Source organism: Harpegnathos saltator, unplaced genomic scaffold, assembly GCF_003227715.2.
Source record: "Harpegnathos saltator strain DR-91 unplaced genomic scaffold, Hsal_v8.6 scaffold467, whole genome shotgun sequence".
Classification (NCBI taxonomy): domain Eukaryota; kingdom Metazoa; phylum Arthropoda; class Insecta; order Hymenoptera; family Formicidae; genus Harpegnathos; species Harpegnathos saltator.
The window spans coordinates 1,491,404-1,500,000 of record NW_020230280.1 but is presented as its reverse complement, the minus strand read 5'-3'; the positions used below and the strand labels follow the sequence as shown (position 1 = coordinate 1,500,000).

General features: G+C 49.0%; 2 protein-coding genes across 2 annotated transcripts in view; one reads left to right on the top strand and one right to left on the bottom strand.

Moving 5' to 3' along the window:
- The window catches only part of LOC105185030 (alkaline phosphatase), a 214,952-nt gene that overhangs the window by 119,135 nt on the left and 87,220 nt on the right, over window positions 1–8,597 (top strand). The gene's annotated exons all lie outside the window — the stretch shown is intronic.
- LOC105184990 (caspase-1) overlaps window positions 1–8,597 on the bottom strand; it is a 44,554-nt gene that overhangs the window by 20,141 nt on the left and 15,816 nt on the right. The window lies entirely within an intron of this gene.

The window sequence follows — 8,597 nt, the reverse complement described above, 5'->3', positions numbered from 1 at the left end:
CTCCTGCAAAAAGGAAAGCGCAGAACGCGAGGGAGGGCAGGAGGGGGGAAACGAAGGGAGAACGCGCGGGGAATTAAATTTTTCCCGTTCGCCGATTGCGCTTATTAATACGAGGTGCGGGCGACGAACGCAGGTATCGTTTCCAGAAGAGCTAAAAAATAATTGATCCTTTGTCCGGGGAATCAATTGTGCGCTTTTGTGCGATCGGCGTGTTGATTATGTATAAACATTAGCGGATATTTTATGAACGCTCATATTGTCCGTGCTTATTTTGTTGCTCACTTTGCGAAGTAAAAACTTTCATTACGCAAGACTGCCCTGTGATAATATTCAGTGATAACATTCAGTTTCATAATTTTCGAGAAATTTTAATAAAATGGAGAGGAGGTACCGTATTAAATCCTTTTCAAAAGGACAAAGTCGCCGCTCGCCGCTGGCCACTCGCTCGTTCGCCCGTTCGCGAGTGAATTTTCGAGGCGGGGCTTTAAATGAAAGGATTGATTAACTCCACGCTCGTGGCAACAATGTCGCTGTTTATCGCGACTGGCCGCGTCGCGCCGCGATGTTCGCGGCTGGCAAGCCGCGCACGCGGTGCCGATTATGGTAGCGCTTGTTACGTTACAGAACGCGCTACAGGACTCAATAATGGCGATCCGTGTGTGCGAGAGCAACGGTTTTGTTCCTCCTTTCTGCCGAGCGGGGGAGGCAAACAAGCGAAAGTATGAATTCAGCACGCAGCGGTCAGTTCAATCGGGCACGTCCGAAATTTTTTGTCGCACTGAGCCAGAGAAGGAGAGAAAGAGAGAACGAGAGGCAGAGAGATATTGTACCGACGTTACTCGGGAGTGCGGATTTTCACGAACGATGAAAATTTTAACATCCTTACATTCCGTTTTCGCGTAGCTCCGTTTATTACGAAGCGATTACACAGCGATCCTGTTTCGCAGTCGCTTGTTCGGTTTCTTTCAGGGCCGCCGCCGCCGCCGTGCGGGATCGCCGCTGGCGTTTTACTGAAATTCGCTCTTTTCTGCCGTTTCTTATCGCTTTATCGGACATTTTAATCACGAGATCTCTCCCCCGCGTGTTCCCTCGCCGCCGCGTCTCTTCGACTTGAGCGCTGCGCTGCGGCGCGACGAGTCGTTCTTACGCGATTTTTCGCGAAACATCGATCTTTGTTTTCGGGAGAAAGCGTTACATTCAACGACGGTCGATAATCCAATTAATCCGCGGTGTTTCGGTCCGCGGTATTTCCAATGCGCTCGCACACTCGCGCGCGCGCGCGCGCGCGCGTTTGCAATTAAGGAGCAGGATATAAATCGCACAAAGAGGGCACACACGTCGGCCGCGGCGGTAGCAAAATCGACGCGAGGCGTATCCAGCAGGTGAGTTATACATGAAGTGCGCTCCGGAAGATGGTCTCGCGCAAAAAAGCCCCGCTGAAGCGACGTTTCCACGCGCGCTCTGTTCCCCCCGGAAGAACGCATCGCCCTTGGAGTTTGTCGCTCGCGCGCGCGCGCGCGCGCGCGCGTCGTAATGAAAGCTTACGCTCGCGCTCATCTCGCTCGCGGGCAGGCGGCGAAAAACTTGGCCGCTCGGAAAATCGCACGGCATCTGTTCGCCGTAACGATCGTCTAATATCGCGTGATTTTCAACCGCCGGCCGCGCCGCGTACTCGTAGACAGCCGAGGCTGCCGAGGAAAGGAGGGCGGGGAGAGCGGAAGAAAAAGGAAATTCAAGACGACGATAACCTCCACGACCGGCCACGTCAGCCGATATTATCTCGCGGCCGTTACTCGCGCCGTAGTTTCTCCCCCGGATTTTTCATCGGCCGTCGCTCGCTCGCTCGCTCGCTTGCGAGCGGACGCGTGTTCGCGAATCCGTTCGAACACATCGCGAAGCGGAAACAAACAGCCGCGGGTAAATATTCTCGCTCGCTAGCGGCTCTCCGCCGCGCGCGCGCGCGCAAGTATGCGATAATAACAATTTCTCCGCTCCATCGAGCATTAACAACGTCGTCCGCACGGAATCATCCGTTCGGACCGGCGTAAACTGCGAACAACATTTTGCCCGTTCTGACGTCGTAATTCAACGTGGCGGACGTGCCGGTATCGCCGTCGCTCGTACGCTCAAGTATAAATCGCCCCAAGTGCAGTCGGCGCGCAGTAAATTCGACCCGGCGGTGTAGCTGCACGCTGCGCGGTCGGACGGAAGGGGGGAGGGGAGAAGAGGGAATGGCGAGAGGGCGGTTAACAAGGCGATGAGGCTCTCGTGCTAATAATATTCCGGCGAAATATTTCCTTGCCGCGCGCGAACGGCGCGAAGGCGCGAACGGCGCCGCCGGCGGCGGCGGTCGCGTCGTCGCGTCCGTCCGATCGATGGGCGGATTAGACGCGCGCTATAAATTCGGAAGTTTAATACTCCCGTTGGCTGATACTTCTCGCCGAGCGAATCCACCCCCGTGTGCCGAGCGTCGCGAATATACGGGGTGTCTCGGCTAGAACTTGAAATTTTAGCGAAGGGTGCCGTTTGTTTCGAGGCTGCGCCTCGACCTCGATCCTCGTCGAGTCGAGGAAGGATGCGGAAGGACTTGGCTGCGGTTGTGGCGTCACGAATATCCTTCCGCAATTCTCGGCGCCGCGTGTGCGTTAACGCTCGGCGGTGTTAACAAGCGCCGGCGAGAATTCATTCGAGATATTCTGCGGGCGACGGGGAGGTGCGGAAAGGCGTAGCGTCCAATTGGACTCTCTCAGCGCGGAAAATTCGATCTCGCCTTAGCGGGATCTAAATCCGCACTCGCAGAAAGCTGCTGCTGTTGCTGCAGCGGCGCTTCGCGGAGGGCACCCTATGTGTGTGTGTGCGTGTGTGTGTGTGCGCGTATATCTCGGGAAGATTGACGCGAACGGGAATATATTTACATGCGGCGACGGGAGAGACGCTACGTCGCGAGAAGAATGAATTACGCCGAAGAAATGCAAATAATTGCGACCTACCCGTGAATGGTCGCGGTCGCGGTCGCGAGAGTTATTTCGACGTGAGGCGCGCCGGAATCGCGAGACGAGGGTTTGACGCGTTCTCTGGCGCACCGCCAATCTCTGCGTTTCGATTTTGCCGGGAGAATAGAATTTACGGTTGTGTGTCTGCGCGTCTCGCGCGAGCTTTATAACGGGAATGTCGAACATGCTCGAAGGGTGTTTCTTTTGCATAGTTGCTTATGCGTACAACGGAGCACAATCGCAACGCAATGCACGCATAGAGACAAAGAGAACCCGAGGAGAGAGAGAGAGAGAGAGGGAGAGAGGGAGGGGGGGAAGATAAATGCGTCTATTATCGTTCCAGGATTAATTTTCCACAACAGCATTGTGGCAAAAGAAAAAACAACAGACACAGAACTGAATACAGAAATATCTCGAAAGGAAAGAAAAGAGAAACACGATTATATGACAGTGAATTTAAACGACGAGTATAAAAAAGCAAATAGGACCTTTGTTTAGTAAGAAGTACATTTCGGATATTTATGTGAGAATGCGCGCGACCCAGTGCAACGCTTTGTATACGTTAAAGTTATGAGAAACGGTGAAGTTATGAGAAACTACGACAAACTACTTTTGCACCAACATTGTGCGGGAGAGGAAATTTGTCAACTCCTCAACTTAAAGCACTTAATGTGCCTACGATTTTTAATCGACGGGCTATTGGGGGACAGATTATTGATTGGAAGTGGAATTGGCTTGAATTGGGATCGATTGTTGAAGGAAGACGGATCCACAAGAAGCGACAGTCGCATTGTAGTAGGGTCTTTAGAAAATGGTAGTTTCACAGAATGGCGGTTCGAGATCCCGTTGAAGAACACTATAATTACTTCTCCAGAGGAGCTCTTTTCTTTTTGCGGAAGCGTCGCGGTGCGTCTCTTTGTCTCGAAACGCAATCATAAGCTCGGATGTCGTCCAGGTGTACCAGAGATGCCAGAGATCCCGTTAGGAAAGCGGGAGAGAAAGAGAGAGATAGGGAGGGTGGGGGAGAGAGAAAATAAAAAAGAACGTTCTCTCTCGATTAGTTACGTGTCTCTCGCCGCGTGCGGAAATGTTCCGAACGAGCAGAAATTGATTTTTTTGGATTCGAGGTTTTCGCACAGAGAATCGTGTGCGCGGCAAAACCGCGATTTTGAAACTTTTATTCGCCTATCTGTCAACGATACGGTTTAGATCATAGAAATGTGAATCGCGGAACTTTTGCGCACGCGCGTGAATAAACTTCTCTCTTGGAAGTATAACCGTTATTTCGTTTCTTGAATTTTGCACTTCGACAAGGGAAACGTTTTCTTTTTTTGTGGAATTGCACTTTCGAGTGCGAGATACCTCTCGATGTTTCCCATTCGACATTCTTCGACAACTTGATGGAGAATCAGGCTATGAAATCACCGCTCGTCGATGAGATATCGATGTTTAATGGATAAAACCCCCGGTATAACCGGCCAATATGCATCGTGATAGATTATGCTAAGCAAATGCAAATTGTTACACCGGGTTTTAAACTCGTTACACTTAAACGGGCACGGGCTAGATTCAGGATTACTTCACTTTACGCCTCTGTTCCACCGTCCGCTTAATTATTCATTTAATTATTCATCTTATCGTCGAAAGCGTTCGCCAAGAGTGGAGAAATTCCTTACGTCCAGCCTGCTTAAATTATGCATTGGGGCAATCAACTGAACGGCGCCCTCTCGACCGAAACTAGACGTTATTAACTACGTTATAATTTTGCGAATACATTCCCGAATTATTAGACTGAAATTATTCGAGATCGATGTCGTGCAAGCGCTACGTCTCGGTTCAAGTTGTATCTCTTTTCATTCCGACGGACATTGCGCTCTCCTAGTGCGTGTGTAGGTGTGTTGTCTCTTTAACTCTTTGCACTCGAGCGATATTTCCACACTTCCTTTCACCAATTTTTGATAATTATAAATATAACTCCTAAATTCCTAGAAAAACTACGAAAAAGAATCTTTATTTCCTTTTAATGTTGCCGCCGCAATTTATTCTTTCATCGCTCTCTGTCTTCAAATCTTCTTCATGCCAGCTGCGCTGGCATTCCGAGTGCAAAGGCTTAAATGTTTGTTTCGCGATAACATTGGCATTTCCACAATTACATGTCGCATCCCCCCTTCGCGTCGAAGGTCTCTCGATCGCGAGAATACATTGCGCGAACGCGTGCTGAGCGACTCGTTAGATCCCTCCTACATCTTGCCATTTGTTATAAACAAATCCGAGGGAGGGACGGCGAGAGTCCCGCGAAGATTATCGTTTATCTTCACGCGCGGATGATCGAACGAAAACACAACGCGTATCCGTTTCATGGCATCGGCAAAAATACGGATGATACATCGAGCCGGCGATAAATTAATATTCTACGTGCTCGCGTTTTTTTGACGTAACTCGCGAATTCGTAGACGAATTCTCAGGACGTATCCCTCCCCGGGAGAGGAAAGAGAAATGGTTCGCGCAGACAATGTAAATAACATGAGTAACGCGCAAATGCTCAGCCGCGTTGAGGAGCGGCAACAATTTTCTGCTTCAGTTCAGCTTGACCGATGCAACTCGCGCGAACCAACAGCGTCGAGGTCGTTTCTTGTTTCGTACGAAGCCATGCGAAGGCCGAGACTGTGCATCCACATAAATTTTGCCGAGTTATTTGTAATTAACCGAGTTATTTATAATTAAATATTTATAATTAAATTCATATCTACTCGCAGATTTGCCGACACGCCGACAGAACTGCAAGAGCGCATGCTTGAATTTTTCGGATTTTGCGGGCCGTGGAATTAATTACTTGATATTTTTAATCGCAGAGAGACCGGCTCCTTAACGCAAAAGAATCGCGATAATCAGACGCTGGCTGGAGGGTTCTGCTTACGTTCATTTAAAATTTATCGGGAAATGAATCTCTCTTAATTAATTTGCAAGACCTCACGCTCTTTCGCTTTTGACACTTAATCGCTTGGAACATCAAACATATCAATGTCCCGCGGAACCTCGTCTCCCACCGATTAAGAAGGATTGGGCTACCCAGCTGTCGCTGAAATATATCGTATGGTAATGGTAAAAACCAGTCTGTAAAATTGATATCGCAGCCCTCGTCATATCGTAGAGAACGCAACAGGGGCTGTCGAAACTTTACGGAAACCAGGCAGATCCGGGTTTTCGCTGGACGCGCGCGCCGGCGATGGACCGGCGACGGAGTCCGCGACCAGCTTCTATGACCTTTGCTAAACCGAGCTAAAGAGATAAATCTCATTCTCGCTCGCCGACGGGCGCGAGAGTTTGCAAGAATCATTCGCGGAGATCTTCCCCGCTTCTGACGTCACTCCACGTTTGGACGCGATTCTCGCGGGTATCGTCGATTCTTAAAGCGAACCGCCGGATAACAGCCACATATGTATAACCGGATAAGAGAGCTCGGTCATTCTGTAATTAACTTTCGCATCTGCATTGTGAATTCAGCACTCGGAAAAGTGCTTAGACACACGGAGAAAAATAACGTGGTCGAGTGAAACAATCTTCTGCTCAAGTATGAACGATTCGGGAGTTCCGGCTTGAAGAGTTGTCAGAATTCGGTGGAAATTATCAAGATTTCTGATTAATTTCCAGATAATTCTGCCACTTCCAATCGTCGCAATTTCTGGACCGTTCATATCTCACCGAAGAATTGATTCATTCAACCGAACATTTTTCTCTGTGTATTTCTTCCCGTTCCCCTCCTCCATCTCACTCTCACTCTCACTCTCACTCTCATTCTTTCTTTGTTTTTCTCTGCCCTCCGCGGGAAAGGTAATACGTTAGATTGAAATTCAGTAGTGCTGCTGATGCTACCTTTGTTTGCCGGGAGATCGCCGGGGGTAGTTTTTAATCCGTTGCTCATTAAAGCACTGCGCTTGCGAGCTGCACACGGCGAGGCAGCGCTGTGTTATGCCTCTTTCACGAAACGCTCCGCCGTGCGCGCGCGTGTTGCGGCATATACGCGTGAATTTCTCGCGTGATTTTTTGCGAATAACCCGCGGGGAATGGACGCTCACGTCGCGCGGCCGCTCGATCATTCGAGGCTTTAATAACGTATAATATTTACGGTACGAATCCGGGGGTAACGTATTCGCTTTTGTTAAATAGAGTATTTTCCGTGTCCCTGCACTTTTCATTGCGTTACATTGTGCGGCACGTATTAAATTACGCGCGCCGTTAATTGTTACTGCATTATCGACGCGGCTCGCGTGCTTGGCGCGCGGGCGCGTTTAATAATTTACATCTCGCGGGCAGGCGAGACATTTTTCGCGCGGTGCAAAAACGCCTGTCGTAAAATGGAAGCGATTGACGGCGCTCGATGGGAATTACCATTTGATACCTTCATGAATAAACTCGACGTTATCTGAGTCGATTAAGCGCATTCCCGTACATTGCTGCCAGCACTGCCGTCGATGTATCGCGCTGATTTCCGTATATTTTTCTTATCGTTATTAGATCGTCGCCGTCGGCCGGTTATTTTTTCTCGCGCTACTTGCCGTGCTGACACAATCGAGACCCGCTAAATCGTAAAACAAGTGACAACGCAGAAAATACGTAATTTCTACAAACGTCGCCGTGTCTTTGCTTCACATTTGACTTCTCCTCGAAAATATGTCACGGCAGCTGATATTTGATTCATCGCACAAACAGTATGGCCGGACTTTAATATTCATTAAACAGTAACAACATACAACGCGCACGCACGCCGCTCGCGTGAGGGGGTTGCTTGAGAATAATTGATTTCGTTATTAATAGTTTACACGGCCACGCGTTCGAAATACGATCCCTATCTAAATATAAGCTCCGCGTTCAAAATCCGGTTCTCGTTACAGCAAGTTTCCCCGGCGATGTGTTGACGATGACTTTACGCATACACGGGGCGCCGAAAATACACACACACAAGTGAAACCGGGTCGCACTGTGTGGCGCGAGTTTCGCGCGAGAGAGCGAGAGAGCGAGAGAGAGAGAGAGACAGAGACGAGGTTAAAGTCGTTGCATTGTAATTGAAAAAGTACGTATAACAAAAAGTACGTATAACAAAAAGAAGCTATTCTCGATCCGCGCTCTGTGCTGGCAGCACCGCGTGGAAATCACAAAACACTTTCGGCGCGCGGGGTCTATTTGTATTCTGGAAAGTAACGGGCAGCGGAACTACTTTTTAGTGTATCCGCGCTCGAAAGTCTCCATTGCCTAAATTCACCATTCAAAAATTGTCTACGAATCCACCCGCGCTTTTCGATACTCCACGAAGTTTCATACGAGAAGATCGTTGTTGAAAAAAAAAAAAGAAAAAAAAGAAAAGTTGTCGACAGAAAACATAGCCTGGAAAATTGCAAATACAAATACGGGAATATTTGTGTACTACCGATCGATGAATACGAAGCGTCGCAGCCGACTTTAACAACGAAGCCATCCAATTATTTATTTACTGTATTATACATATTTGAACCTCCACGTCACACTTCGTTAAGTCATTCCCGCGACGCTGCCTTTGTTTTCTCCCCGTTACCGCACAGCGGCGGGCGGCTGTGTATTACCGTATAA